The sequence below is a fragment of the Epinephelus lanceolatus genome, chromosome 1 (assembly GCF_041903045.1).
Source record: "Epinephelus lanceolatus isolate andai-2023 chromosome 1, ASM4190304v1, whole genome shotgun sequence".
In the NCBI taxonomy this organism is placed as follows: domain Eukaryota; kingdom Metazoa; phylum Chordata; class Actinopteri; order Perciformes; family Serranidae; genus Epinephelus; species Epinephelus lanceolatus.
In genome coordinates, this window is record NC_135734.1 from 38,413,787 (window position 1) to 38,429,419 (window position 15,633).

The 15,633-nt window shown below is 41.0% G+C and overlaps 2 protein-coding genes across 7 annotated transcripts in view; one reads left to right on the top strand and one right to left on the bottom strand.

Annotated features, from left to right (window-relative positions):
* Nucleotides 1-6,368, bottom strand: part of LOC117257122 (troponin T, cardiac muscle isoforms) — a 62,085-nt gene extending 55,717 nt beyond the window's left edge. Inside the window, exon 1 of the mRNA XM_078170203.1 lies at nucleotides 6,365-6,368. The gene's annotated coding sequence lies outside the window, so the exon portion shown is untranslated. The remainder of the gene's footprint in view (nucleotides 1-6,364) is intronic.
* The window catches only part of nav1b (neuron navigator 1b), a 122,398-nt gene that overhangs the window by 3,290 nt on the left and 103,475 nt on the right, over nucleotides 1-15,633 (top strand). For 5 of the 6 annotated variants that reach the window (XM_078170167.1, XM_078170180.1, XM_078170172.1 and 2 more), the window contains exon 1: nucleotides 670-944. The exons of the other annotated variant lie outside the window; for it this stretch is intronic. The gene's annotated coding sequence lies outside the window, so the exon portion shown is untranslated. Of the gene's footprint in view, nucleotides 1-669; nucleotides 945-15,633 lie in introns of those variants that run through there. 6 annotated transcript variants of the gene reach the window in all.

The following is a 15,633-nucleotide window of genomic DNA, read 5'->3' on the forward strand; positions in this document are numbered from 1 at the left end:
ACACCAGCGTGCGTGTTGTTTCTTTGCTGAGGGCGCACTCTAAATTTGGTCATGTTCCACCACATGTCCTTGGCGTGCACATATTCTGCTTTGTAAGTTGATTGTGTGAGTCATTTTTGCAATATTTGGCCCCACGGCACACAGAGGGGGGTGGGGTAGGGTGTCTTAGTCACAGTTTGTAATCCCCACTTGAAAGATTATGTGAGGAAAAAGTCCATGCTGTCACCATATCATTGCTCCTGTCATTCTTTTCTTCCTGAGCTGACACCTCTTAGTCGGCTTCCTTTGGCCCAGATTTCCCACCGAGGGAGCTCGTGCCCTGTGGGCGGCCAACTACAAACATGCAGTGACAATTCAAATCAGTCCAGTTCACTGGCTCTGGCTGTGACTCAGGATACCGAGCGCCAGGCGGAAAAGATGCATACGCAACCCGCCAAGCTGAGCCGTGACGGATAGAGAGAGACACAAGTGCAGAGAATCACGGCGGCTTCATGGGTGTTTCACCAGGTATATGGCCCAGTTTTTTAGCTCAGCACTTTTGTTCACAGTGACTTGGACTGGAACGGCGCCAGGTCCATTTGCAAGTCAGAGAGAGCGCCTGCCTGCCGGCTAAGTAGTCTGATCCACAAGCACCAACTGCAGCAGAGGATCTGTCTAGAGTATTGTTATGCAAGCAGGAAAGGAGCAGTCCCACTTTGATCCAAGCATCGGTCGAAGGATGGGGATGGGATGCTTCGGTCCTCGGTGCTGTTTGAGCTGCAGGCTGCTGTTGGCTGTCCCGTCTGAGAATTAACATATCGGACAGTGTTGTACTGGCACAGTGCTCCGAGCAGCTGTTCTGCACTGTTAGATCATAAAAGGGATGGATTGATGGACACCTGCTCATCACTCAGCTTCCCCCGCACTTGTTATCGCATCACTAAGTTTTGTCAGCCTCATTTTAGGTAAGTTTGAGCTCCTTGTTGAATGCAATGAATGAATCATCTCTATAAGACAATGTGAGTAGTGGGAGGCACGCCAGCTGCACTGTTTCTAAATTAAAGTAGGTTGTAAATCATTTTATTGATTAAACTTTCCTCTAATGACCTTGTTGTCCAACGCAGCTCAGACAAACAAGTGCACTACCACAAAGTACATGTTTGTTTGCTGAGCAGTTGGCAGTCCTTAAACAATATATCGTCCTGTGGCTGATATTTCCATCATGTGTGTGACAGCAGGCAGAGAGACAGAGAGGCCTGTGGGAAATGGGACACACTCAGGCTGCTGAACTAATTCCTGCAAAGACTTTGCGGTCCCATGCTGGACTTTTATTGTCCTGCCGGGGACTGGGAGTCCATGTGCCTAGTAATTGTCTGGGATGTACTGCTGACTCATACCAGTGTGTGTGTGTGTGTGTGCTACAGGCTACCACTGCATCAGGCTCACACTTCGCACTACTCATCATCATCTTAGTTTACAGTGAGATACAGTAGGCTGTGATTATTCATGTGTCGCTGTTTGATCAAAGAGTGAATCAACATGAGCTGTTCTCTCACTGCCAGGAGCAGTTCCTTTGAAATATGAGGCTCAGTTGGGTTTTTAGATGTTTGTTTTTGTAATGTAAACACACAGACACACATTGTATGGTATATAAATTAATGTATGCACTGGCGCAGTGGTTCCCAACTGGTGGGTCGTGGTCCAAAAGTGGGTCCTGGGTCCATTCTGAATGGACCGCAGGTGACTAAAAAATGTGTCAAATTTGTAACTAATATTTCACAGTAAATCACACTTTTTCTTTCTTTATTTTATTTTATATACTTTTTAATCCCCGAGGAGTAATTCAGTTTTTTCACTCTTGTTGTCAGTTACACACAGGTCGGAACACACACGCACAAAGTGGAGAGATTTCGAGTGAGGAGGGCTGCCTTGGTCAGGACTGAGCTACTGCTGCCCATTATCATCACTTTACAGGCTTTTACTGTGATATTTAACCAAATTTAGAATTTAGTTTGAAATTCATGCAGGTAACTATGGTAATTTTACAGAAGCATACTGCTAAATTACAGTCAAATGTAATAAAATGTGAAGTTAGAGTTAAATTCAGTAATTTACAGGAACATACTGTTATATCACAGTAATGTAATGAGCTTTAACTGTGAGGTTACAGTTAAATATACTCATTTTACAGGAGCATACTGCTAAATTACAGTAATATGCAGGCATAACTACTGTGAGATCACAGTATACAGCCATCGTTTCATAACTCAGTCACAGTATCACAGTAATTTACTGTGAAAGTAACACAACTAGCAGCCATTATGTACTGTAAATGTACAGTCAAACATTTTACAGTACACAGTGGTGCCTAATTACAGGCGCTAAATGCGACAAATGTAACACTAATGTTTAGTAGGTTTAATGTTTACCATATTCGCCATCCTAGTTTAGCATGTTAGCATGCTAACATTTACTAAATGACACTAAACACAAATTACAGCTGAGAATAACTGCAGTGTCATTAGTTGTAGACTTATCTAGTCAAGTATTTGGGAAGTATTTGAACAAATTGAAATTTTGACAAAGATGCCGGTTATTCCAATAAAAAAAAGACTCAAATAACAGTGAAAATTAGCATTTGAGAAACCTACTTAAAGCTCCAGTAGGCAACATTGTTTTGGTATAATTGAGTAAAAATTTTATAATATCCTCTAAGCATAATGTAAATCAAGTGGTCTGAAACAAACAATAGGTTTCTGCACCTCACCATGGCTCTGTGTTCAGCCTCTAAAGAATCAGGTGCGCGGTGAGGGAGAGCTGAGGCTTGGGAGTATATGTGCGGGGCCGTGAGGGAGGGATGGGGAGGGCTGCTGCGCGGTGAGGGAGAGCCGAGGCTCGGGAGTATATGTGCGGGGCTGCAAGGGAGGGATAGGGAGGGCTGCTGCGTGGTGAGGGAGAGCCGAGGCTCCCAGAGAGGGTGAAATAGAACCAAGTAGGATAAAATACTCGCATGCTCGTCTGGTAGGAGGGGCTCAGGGCGGAGACGAACGAAACCTAACTCAGATGAGACTCAAAAATCAATCATTTTTAGGCTTTCTACCTACTGCAGCTTTAAGTAAAAGTGAAAAACGTACCTGATCATTAAATCACTCAACGTTCAAGTTGCTTTCCATTTTGAGATTTTAGGGTGTGTTGGTCAGTGTAAAATAATGACAAAAAACAGCTCTTGTCAATAGAACAAGATTTTTCTTTTTTTCTTTTTTTGTTTTTTAAGTAGAGCAGGTCGGCTAATCAAACAAATAAGAGCCTATACAGTTGAGATATCAACAATCTCCTGCTTTCTCACCATGTCTCCCTCTCTACCATCTCTCCTTCTTAACACATCAAAGATGAATATTAAATAAAATACCTGTTGTTAGTTAGCTAACTACAATTTCACCTACAACTTACTTCAGTGAGCTTAGTGAGCGGAGGTAGATGAGGAGTTTTTAAAAGAGATCTCAATGTTTTTTCTGGAGGCACTGCAGGCACTTTATCACATGACTGCTGTTTTTTTTAGATTTTGGTGAAAATATAGAGCGGCCAGGGATCGCCGCTGGAAGCTGCCACTTGTTCTACGTTTGCTCTGTCATCATCGCATCGTGGTCAAAAGAGAGATGGTGCTTTTTTCTCTCCCAGGCAGCTGGGAACTTTGTATCTGCGGTAGAGGTGCTCTGAGAACCATGAATGACTGTTAAAATTTTGTCCCATTCCATCTAGTGGATATTTCACAACATACCACATTGCTTAAAAATAAAGAAGAAGTCTGACCAAGCATTTGATTTTAGGCATGTGACAGTTTTTGATGCATCTTGATTGAGTGCCTCCAACACATTCTGGTTGGTACCAAAAAATATTGAAGTTCCATACCCAGTCCGCGCATCCACTAATGCACAAAATACAGACCATAAAGTAATCCAATTCTAGATAGGGAGTCCATGCATGGCTCTGGGAATACCGCTAATGGTGGGTGATGTCATCGCCAATAAGGCAGATCTGTTGTGTGTGCAACTTGCTGCACTTTTGAACTTAACTAACTTCACTGTCACTCTGGATTATAGTACGACAACACAGAAATAGTGTCCTGTGGCGAGACAACAACTATTATGGCACTGAAAAAATGCTGCTGAGGGCATAATTTTCTCTCTTCTCAACAGCCTGCACCATGTCCAAGACACTCTGAGGAGCTCTGCAGATATAAGTAAAGCAGATGCTGCAGCTTCCTTCTCATCAGAGAGGTACCACTGCAAGCTTTGTGGTAACATCGGGCAACTGCACAGTAAATCCATAACTGATTTCAAATTACACATATCATCAGAATAATTATGATGATTATAATATTACGGTACATGCATGATGTTATGATGGGGTGTTTTCAGATGCTGCAGAGCCTCATGTTCAAAGGGCGATTTCTCTTCCCTCGTAAATGCCACGTCTCAGTGTGTCCTGAATCCAACTGTCTCCGTATGTGTGTGTGTGTGTGTGTGTGTGTGTGTGTGTGTGTGTGTGTGTGTGGTTTAACGGGTTTGGAAAGTCTTGTCCGCAGACACGCTCCAGTGGCAGACATGTTCCACCTTGGCTAACCCAAAATGACGGCCTTGGAAAACCTGATACATATTTTATGTGTTCCACATAAAGCTGTTATACAGTAGTTGTTCAGAGCAGAGATTTGTCAGAGATCAGGTACAAAGATGCGACATGAGGTGAAGATGACTCCGCCCCTGTCGTGCAGATGTGCGTCTCTGGTTCTATCTTTGTTTGGATGCAGAGTCTGTGATGGCTGCCAGAGGCAAGGACGTCAAACATAAATGGTTCTGGGGTGAAAATGTTTTTCTGGTGCATTACAAATGTGTGTTTATCTTGTTGACTTTAAAAGACATTATATATATAATTTTTGGAATGTTTTGATTCAGGAAAACAAAGGTACCGATTGACTGTGGCCTTTTTAATAAATTTATTATGATTGATTCTTTTTAAAGATATATGATTTTTGGCTTTTGCTCGTATTAGACAGGGCAGACTTAAAGTTGAATGGTCTTGAAAGTCTTAAAATGTCTTCAATTTTAGAAATATAAGGTATAGTCTTAAATAGTCTTAAATTAGAATCTGTGAGGTCTAATTACCAAAAACATTTTATCAAATTTTATTTTTTCATCAACTTATTTTTGTCAAATTACTTAAGGTCCACATTTGTGATTATACAAATCTTTAAACCTACCAGTGAACCTTAGGGCTGGGCAATTAATCGAAAATTAATCGCAACCAACATTCAGAACGTCCAACCGACGTAATCTTGCCCATGTCGTAATTTTAAATTTTTTTTTATTCTGTTAATATTTTTCCCACTGTGTGTGTGTTTATGTAGTGTCCCCTAAAAAATGTACTACTGCGTGTGTAGTCATGTGACTCCAACTTGTCCAAACTGCAGCCTGGAAGCAACATGGAGGAGAACTCAAACTCAAGACCAATTGAGCAACTTGAGCAGCTTGTACCAAAGAGAATTGCCGTGTTAATGACTATATTCCTACATAAAACCTACCTCTGCACAGGACCTATATACAGTGCTCAGCATAAATGAGTACACCCCCTTTGAAAAGTAACATTTTAAACAATATCTCAATGAACACAAAAACAATGTCCAAAATGTTGACAAGACCAAGTTTCATATAACATCTGTTTAACTTATAACATGAAAGTAAAGTTAATAATATAACTTAGATTACACATTTTTCAGTTTTACTCAAATAAGGGCGATGCAAAAATGAGTACACCCCACAACAAAAACTACTACATCGAGTACTTTGTATGACCTCCATGATTTTTAATGACAGCACCAAGTCTTCTAGGCATGGAATGAACAAGTTGCCAACATTTTGCTACATCGATCTTTTTCCATTCTTCAAGAATGATCTCTTTTAGAGACTGGATGCTGGATGGAGAGTGATGCTCAACTTGTCTCTTCAGAATTCCCCATAGTTCACATTCCCCATCAATTGGGTTCAGATCAGGAGACATACTTGGCCACTGAATCACTTTCACCCTGTTCTTCTTCAGAAATCCAACAGTGGCCTTAGATGTGTGTTTAGGATCACTGTCATGTTGGAAAAGTGCACAACGACCAAGGGCACGGAGTGATGGTAGCATCTTCTCTTTCAGTATAGAGCAATACATTTGTGAATTCATGATGCCATGAATGAAATGCAGCTCCCCAACACCAGCAGCACTCATGCAACCCCACATAAGGACACTGCCACCACCATGTTTCACTGTAGGCACCATGCATTTTTCTTTGTATTCCTCACCTTTGCGACGCCATATAGTTTTGAAGCCATCAGTTCCAAAAACATTTATCTTGGTCTCATCACTCCAGAGTATAGAGTCCCAGTAGTCTTCGTCTTTGTCAGCATGGGCCCTGGCAAACTCTAGGCAGGCTTTTTTGTGCCTGGGCTTTAGGAGAGGCTTCCTTCGTGGACGGCACCCACGCATGCCATTCCTCTGCAGTGTACGCCATATTGTGTCACGAGAAAGAGTCACCCCAATTTGGCTTTCTACTTCCTTAGATAACTGCAATGAACTTACATGCCGATTTTCTTCGACCCTTCTCATCAGAAGACGCTTCTGTCGAGGTGTTAACTTCTGTGGACGGCCTGGACGTCTCTGTGAGATGGTTGCAGTTCCATCTTTTTTAAATTTTTGGATCACTTTTGCTATAGTATTCTGACTGATAAGTAAGTAAAGCTTTGCTGATCTTCTTGTAGCCTTCACCTTTGCGGTGTAAAGAAATTATTTTCTTTCTCAGGTCTTGTGACATTTCTCTTCCATGTGGTGCCATTGCTAACAACATGAAATGGGAAGGGGTTTACTTTAAGTAACACCCTTTTATAGTCAACTGTCAGCTGGACACCTGTGTAATGAATAATTAGACTCACCTGTGGTTGATTATTTTTAAATTAGACATTTGTAGTCTAAAATTTAGCTTTGCTCCAGAGACTTTCAGTGGGGTGTACTCATTTTTGCATCACCCTAATTTGAGTAAAACTGAAAGTTTTGTACTCTAAGTTATATTATTAACCTTACTTTCATGTTGTAAGTTAAACAGATGTTATATAAAACTTAGTCTTGTCAACATTTTGGAAATTGTTTTTGTGTTCATTGAGATTAAGAGTGTACTCATTTATGCTGAGCACTGTATACTACTCTTTTATACTCACCTGCAGTGCTTTAACAAGAAAAAGATGATTTTCCAAAAATTGGTGTTGATTTTTTTTTAATATCAAAAATCATCTTTAAAGGGTCTTTAAAAGCTTTAGATTTATGTGTCTAATAAGTGTAGACAACAAGGACAGCACCCACTCTAACCACTGAGCTACTTGGCACCCTGTAATGATTAATTAGTGCTTTTGCTTGACGTGTAGTCAGACACATCTTTAACTTGAACTTCAGAAACCTTATCAAGTGGAGTTCCTCAGTCTTCAGGTTACAGCTAACGTGACTGTACAGATCTTGACAGCTGGTGAATGTTGCAGTCGCTGTGTCTTCCTGCACAACTGACATTTCAGTGCGGCTCTGGCCCTCCGGTACTGGAGCTGAAGTTGAAGCACACACTGACAGAAGGACACATGAGGCTGATAACACTGTTTAGATGAATTTCCAGTGGATGTTTCCCTCAAGGACAGAGACTTCCCTTAGAAAGTCTCCGTCCTTGAGCTGAGACGCACCTGATTTGGCTGTATGCTGTCAGATGATGCACAGGGGACCCTGTTTTGGCTCTTAGATAAACTCTGAGACAGCGGGGTATTTGAATCCTTTCAGAAAATATGGATGCCATATTGTCTCTAACAGATTCCACCTTGCTGACTGTGTGAACTTTATTGGAGGTCCTCTGTTGTTGGTATGTGGCTGAACAGCTGACTGTGCTTTAAGTTAAATAGTCTCCTTGATTTCCCGCATATGAGCACAAACTCTGAAACCCAGATGTTGACAGAGTCCCACTAAGACAACAGATGAAAGCTCCACTGTGACAGAATTATAAGACAATAGGATAACTGTTTTATTTTGTTGTTATCCAAGGTTGTGTTTTTAGTTTAGTTCATGATGTCGACCAGTTGCGTTTTAGGTATTGTTGAGGCTGTAATACCATGATTGAAGTTTCTAGACCACTTCGCCTGAAATGTATTTAGTTTTGACCCATCCTCTATTTTATTAAATCCAACTTTCTTGTGAAAACCAGATGGTACTAACAAGGCCAGGAGGCAGGGAAAGAACTGAATGTGGGTTTATTTGAAGATGAAGATCACAAATTTCATCTCAGCCTGGTCTATAACAAACCTCAGATGTTTCACACAGTCAAAAGCTTGTTTCAATCCAAAAGTCAGTTGACTTCTCAACGTCCCACTAGTAACACATAGTGTTAGTTAGTATTGGTGTTAGTCCACCTATGATACAGTATTCAAAACATACAAAGTTTTGTATGAACTACAAATATAGATAGGGTGAGGAGCTCAAACATCCGGAGGGAGCTTGGAGTAGAGCCTCTGCTCCTTCACGTTGAAAGGGGTCACTTGAGGTGGTTCAGGCACCTGATTAGGATGCTTTCTGGGCACCTCATGTTAAGAGGTGTTACGGGCATGTCCCACTGGTAGACCCAGAACATGCTGCCTCACCAAGGGCAGCCCCCTCACTCTGACATCTCTCCACTTTGTGCATGTATAGGTCCTGTTTGTGCATGTGTGTGTCTTTCGGACCTGTGTGTAATTGACAAGCAAGAGTGAAAACACTGAATTTCCCCTCAGGGGGATTAATAAAGTAAATAAACTTAACTTAACTTAAAACTTAAACTTATATCTCATCTGGCCCGGCAACGCCTTGGGGTCCCCCAGGAGGAGCTGGAAAGTGTTGCTGGGCAGAGGGACATCTGGGGTGCTTTGCTTGGCCTGCTGCCCCCACGGCCTGGCCCTGGATAGGTGGGTGAAAATGGATGGACTACAGATATGTGCTTGACTGGCTCTTACACTTATACAGTTAATGATATCACCTCATTAGGTACACCTTGCTAGTACCAGGTTGGACCCCCTTTGCTTTCAGAACTGCTGTAATTCTTGGTGGCATAGATTCAACAAGGTGCTGGAAACATTCCTCAGAGATTTTGGTCCATATTGACATGATGATATCACACAGTTGCTGCAGATTTGTCAACTGCACATCCATGATGAGAATCTCCCGTTCCACCGCATCCCAAACGTGCTCTGTTGGACTGAGATCTGGTGACTGTGGAGGCCATTGGAGTACAGTGAACTCATTGTCATGTTCAAGAAACCAGGTTGAGATGTTTTGAGCTTTGTGGCATGGTGCGTTATCCTGCTGGAAGTAGCCATCAGAAGATGGGTACACTGTGGTCATAAAGGGATGGACACGGTCAGCAACAATACTCAGGTAGGCTGTGATGTTTAAACCATGCTCAGTTGGTACTAAGGGGCCCAGAGTGTGCCAAGAAAATCTCCCCCACACCATTACACCACCACCAGCAGCCTGAACTGTTGATACAAGGCAGGATGGATCCATGCTCTCATGTTGTTTACACCAAATTCTGACCCTACCATCTGAATGTCACAGCAGAAATCCAGACTCATGAGACCAGGCAATGTTTTTCCAATCTTCTATTGTCCAGTTTTGGTGAGCCTGTGTGAACTGTAGCCTCAGTTTCCTGTTGTTAGCTGACAGGAGTGGCACCTGGTGTGGTCTTCTGCTGCTGTAGCCCATCTGCTTCAAGGTTGGACGTGTTGTTGGTTCAGAGATGGTCTTCTGCAGACCTTGGTTGTAACGAGTGATTATTTGAGTTACTGTTGCCTTTCTGTCATCTTGAACCAGTCTGGCCATTCTCCTCTGACCTCTGGCATCAACAAGGCATTTTGGCTCACTGGATATTTTCTCTTTTTGGGACCATCCTCTGTAAACCCTAGAGATGGTTGTGTGTGAAAATCCCAGCAGATCAGCAGTTTCTGACAGACCAGCCCATCTGGCACCAATAACCATGCTACGTTCAAAGTCACTTAAATCACCTTTCTTCCCCATTCTGATGGTCAGTTTGAACTTCAGCAGGTCGTCTTGATCATGTCTACATGCCTAAATGCATTGAGCTGCCGCCACGATTGGCTGATTAGCTCTTTGCGTAAAGTAACAGTAGATCTAGTGTATATGGTAAAGTGGCCAGTGAGTGTATATTATTGATATAGGTTCTGATTTTCTATTTCTGGGCTCAGCTGGCCTGTCTTACCTCTAGGTAGTAAACAAGAAACATATTTTTTTCAGCTGGTGTTGCACAGCTGTGTATCCACGTCCACAGAGCTAAACAGAAATTGGTGAGTAAGCTGTGAACAATACCAACAGGAACCATGGCTCAAGAAAAATATATAATCAGTTTGTGAAAAATACTCTTAAATTTATTCCTTATTCATTTAAGAAGAGAATGTGTTGGTCAATTTTGCTTAAGGTAGAGAAAAGTAAAACAACCTGTTGATAGCCTAGCATGATGCTACTTATGGTTATATTTTTTAAATCCCTTTGAAATTGGATAGAGGGGAGAAGAACAGTAAGGCAGGTAATTTATAAAACTCATTTCATCCACACTGGCTGATCAAAGTGCTTCAAAAAATGCATGAAATAAGAAACCAAGAAAACCAAAGAGTGGACAAAGTTCAATTATAGTGAGCAGTGAAGAGGTTTAAGCATTTTGGACGGATCATCGCTGATCCATTTTCTTTTTTAAAACATTTTTCGTGCGTCTTTCACTGATGTAGGTAACACTGACAGATGGAGAGCGTCTGCATTTCATTTGGTCAGTTTTGGTTCCACAGTGTTAAAGAGCGAGCTCAGTGGTGCCACTGAGAGCCATATGCACGCAGGTTTCCATTCCAACCATTAAGCCGTTTCCACTAATTAGTTCCTCCCCTTCTGGCTTAAGGTGTGTTAATAGCACAGTGAATATGAATGGAAACCTCCACACACACGTCTGCTCAGCATATTGCTGTGCTACAGTGCAGCACCCTGGCATACAAACCATTTTCCATTTTGTGCCCCGAGTGCATGATGGAAGAAGAAAGCCTAAAGCTGTGTGTTGTTTCCTCTGCTGGCTCTTGAGACGAGCTGACAGCGGCGACAGCTTTCAGGAACGAGAGGAACAGATGCTCAATAGGTCATAAAAACTGCGACTTTGACTGTGGCAGCTGAAGGACGGACTTCTGTCATTCTGTATCTGACGTGTGTTTGTGTGATGCCTACAGATGTAGTGTGTGGGGTTGTTTGGGTTATCAAGTGTGTACCTTCAAATATGAACCTGTATCTTTGCTGTTAGGTAAAAATCTGCAACATCAGTTTCAGTACTTTTCACTTTTTAAGGGGAAATACTACACGTTTTTTTTCATGCACTCTTCATTATTGAGATTTTGCTTCAATAAGATGTCTTCTTTCAGACTAGTGGAAAGAAAAACTCCTAAAATAGGTGTTTATTTTAGTTCAGATTGTATGAAAAAAGAGCATATTTAAACACAGATTTTCAGAAAACTTGTCGTGGAGTCTTAGTACAAGAAAATTGTAACCCGTTTCCCCTGGGGTGTCTTATGTTTTCTCTTTTTTTTTTACAATACACATGTTTAAATAGACTGATAAGACCATTCTGATGAAGTGAGTTCAATATTCTGTTTTGCTGTCAGTGTCAGTCTGGCCCCGCTGCCATCCCAAACACTTTCAGTGGGCGGGAGTACTCCTTCAGCCAGTCAGCGTAACAAAACAATGAGGAACATCCTCTTCATCACCAACGGAGCCAGTGGATAAATCAAACTTTTGTCAAATCCAGTCACAAGAACGGCGAAAACAGCTTTTCTTCTGAGAAACTCCACAAGTGCATGCTCATGTTCTTGTTTAATTGTTGTTATTGATTCTATTTCTGCAGTCACTTCATTTATCACTGTGTTTACTCCACAAACGTTAGAGTCAGCGCGTTGTTATCCACCATTACTGTTCTGCAAGCTGCGGCTTGTGTTTTGCAACACAGTCCCTGATTGGTCGCCTACAGTGTCAACTTCAGTGCAGATCCCTAATTGGCTCCAGTTGGATTTTAATTCCTGATAAGTGTTTGGGGGAGCACTGAGTCCAGACTGATACAGAGTGGGAAACAAAATGTTGAGCTAACGTCATCAGGGTGGTCTTAACCAGGCTACATTTATATTTCCTCACACTCTAAGCCAGAAATCTCCACTTCTGTATCACTTACATACACCAAACTCTCCAGTTTTATGCTGTTTTATGCTGTTATATTCTGAAGGTTTTTACAGAGGGGTTTGTTCATATTTCTTTCATGGCCTGATTAACATGACATTTTATCCCTAAAACATGGCAAAAAATGTATTTATTCATATATTTTTTTCTGATGACAGTATTTCCTGACTTATGGTTTGATAAAATGAGATATTCAAAATCCCCTCTGTAAAACATTTTATTCTTATATGACAACAAAGTGAAATAATAATTTTGAGCCTGGCTTTATCCAATGTTTGATTTGTGAATGGAAATGTCTGCAAATTTGTGGATATTTAATTTAATCATGCTTCATTTACATACTTAAACATCAAAATAAGTTGTAATAAAAAAAATGTCTTAATTGTGAGTAATCAACTCTGAAAGTTTCGCTGTGATCCTATTCCTATTTGACCCCTTAAATTGTGTGTAAATTCCTGTTTTATGAGACATCTTTAAGATAAAAAAACAACTAAAAAACATAGACTCATGCTTAAAATAATCATCATCTTGAAAAGGTGGCAGTTTTGTAAATATTAGGTTTAACATAACAGCAGAAAGTACAGTCAAATAATTAAGAATTAAATATTTAATTAGCTGTTTAAAACAGATAAATAATGAGGATTTGTGTAACTGTACATTCTTTATAAGAGCAAAATTCAGACAGTTTGGGTCCCAACTTTTACTGTTATTATCTGTTGATGACTTTAAAAAATTCAAATATCAAAAAAGTTATTGTGAGGCCTCTGCTGGCAACCTATCTGTAATTCACTAATGATGATTTACCTGAGGATTTGGAAAGTTACTCATGTAAATGACCTCCTTGTTCACAGTGTTATTTCAGTTTCCCCATAAGTCACCTTGTATATGTTTTCAACTGGATCTAGACACACAGAGACACAGAAAGCTTCACACATTTTTACTTGCCGCAGTCTTTTCTTGGAAGCCTCCAGGATGAGAGCGAAAAGTCGTGTTTTATTTGCTTATGCATGAACTGAATCACTTGTACTATTTTAGGTTCTGTTGCTGCAGAGTTTGGAGAGTAGTCAGGTTTATATCCAACGCACTTCTCTTCTCCTACCTGTTCTAATGACCCAGTTCGCAGAGACTGATGGTCGGCCACAGACAGCTGCCCACACTTTGACTCATCACAGCGCTGCAGTGTGCTGTGCAGGCCGCCTTCCTGTTCCTACGTTAGCCTCAGTTCACTTCAGAGAACTGTGTCAGTTGCATAACTGCAGCATAATTGCAGAGGCAGGTTGTTTCAGTGTGCATAAGGGATTTCATGAAACAACATCCTGAGCTGCTTATGATCCTTTTTTCTGATCCTTCTGGGGCAGTGTCTACTTTTGTCTCAGGTTAAGAGAAATAATTAATGTCAGAGCAGCAGTGTAACCTGGGGTAATATATGTAGAAAGGCCTTGTTGACCCTGCTCAGCTTTAAAGCTGCAGGCACTGTTGGTTTAAAAAGCCTCTGGTAAATTGAAATTGAAATTTCGCCTTTAATGTGAGTTTTTTAAAATAAGAAATTCAGCTCCTTCAGGCTTGTGTTTCTTTAAAAGGAAAATCAGGTCACTGCACGATTGAAACAGTCTGTGCATTAGCTTGAAGCAAAATGACAGAAGTTCTCAAAACAACCGTGAATGATTGCAGAAGTCATGCACAGTTTCCTGTTTTCCAACTCAATGTTGGCATTAAAAAAAGATGTCGTGATGACACTTAAAAACATAGAAAGCTTATTATATGTGCCTGAAGTGAAGCCTGCAAGTGTGGGCTGTGGGCTGTCAAACCTGGTCCCCAGGCCACAGGTGGTTCATTGCACTTTATTTTGTCTCTGCTGACCAGGTGTGAAATGATTCGTAAAAGCATGTTGGAATGAAAACCAGCAGGGGACCAAGTCCAGAAGATTGAAAACATTTAATGGAGGGATAAACAAGATACAGCTGCTGTGGTGGGCCTGCTGTGTATTGGTTATTAAGCATGAAGCACAGGGCCGGCCCAAGACTTCTGGGGGCCCCAAGCCGGATTTGGTCTTGGGGACCCCCTCTTTTTTTAATGTATTCACATGGCACTGAACCAAACTGTGTACTGTTTATACTAGTTTAAGTACACATGATGTACAAATAAGCATGTAAAGACTAATGAGACCTATGAGCTCCAACACTACCTTAAAATTAATGATTTTTTTTTGTTTCACAGGGGACAGTGAATTACTTAAAATTAAAAGAGACCAAAAACATGTTAACCATAACAAACTTGTTTCTCATCAAGCCAACTCAGTTCTTTGATCATGACTGGAGGACTAACTTGCTAATATATTAACTTATCTTAGATAACTGCGCTCTTATTTTGAAATAATGGAAATCGAGTGTGTGGAGAACTAACAGACATGGTTACACATTTTTCACAGAGTGTATCTTTTTAGTGTGGCCACGTAGGACCTAATTTAAAGGAACAGTGTGTAAGATTTAGGGGGATTTAGTGGCATCTAGTGGTGAGGATTGGAGATTGCAACCAGCTGAAACTTCTCCTTCTTGGAATTCTGTCAGTGTTCATTGTTTGGGAGGTTTTTACCAGAAGCTGAATTATCAAGAGGTCTCTTCCTGTCCAAAACAAACAGACCAGGTGATTAAAACCAGTAAAAACACCGAATAAAGAAGTTTCATGTTCCAAATCAGTGTTTCCCTGATGCTGTTTGGCTTGTTGGAGATGGGCCGTTAGCCCAGCACCTGCTAATGTGGGCTCACCTTTTTATTCTGATAACTCGAGATCCAGACTTTCAGGAGGTTTTTACCAGGAGCCCAATTATCTGCAGAGGTCTCTTCCTTTCCAAAACAAATGGACCTGATAATTTGAACAGGTAAAAACACTGACTGAAGCAGTATATGTTAACAAAAAAATAATAAAAAAAATCTTTGTTCTTCAGACGCTATTGTCATGAGGGGGCTGCTAACTGCGGTGGCCAATCAGAAAATGCAAATGGCCCTATCTGTTTGGTTTCTCTGTTCTGTCTACTGTAGAAACGTGGTGATGCAACATGGCAGTCTCCGAGGACAAGGACCTGCTCCCCGTATAGATATAAGTAGATAACAAAAACGCAATGATTCTTATCAGGTGATTATACATTAAAGAAAACATGTTATATTCAATTTCTGCCGATATATCCCCCTAAATCCTACACCATGGACCTTTTTAAAGCATTTTTCCTCATAGATGTACCTTTTATTATCAAATAAACCTCTGGCAAAACCTCCCAATACAATCACAGAGTCAGAGTTTCCCCAGAAAAATTGTTTATCAGAAGTGACGCCGAGATCCTGAAGC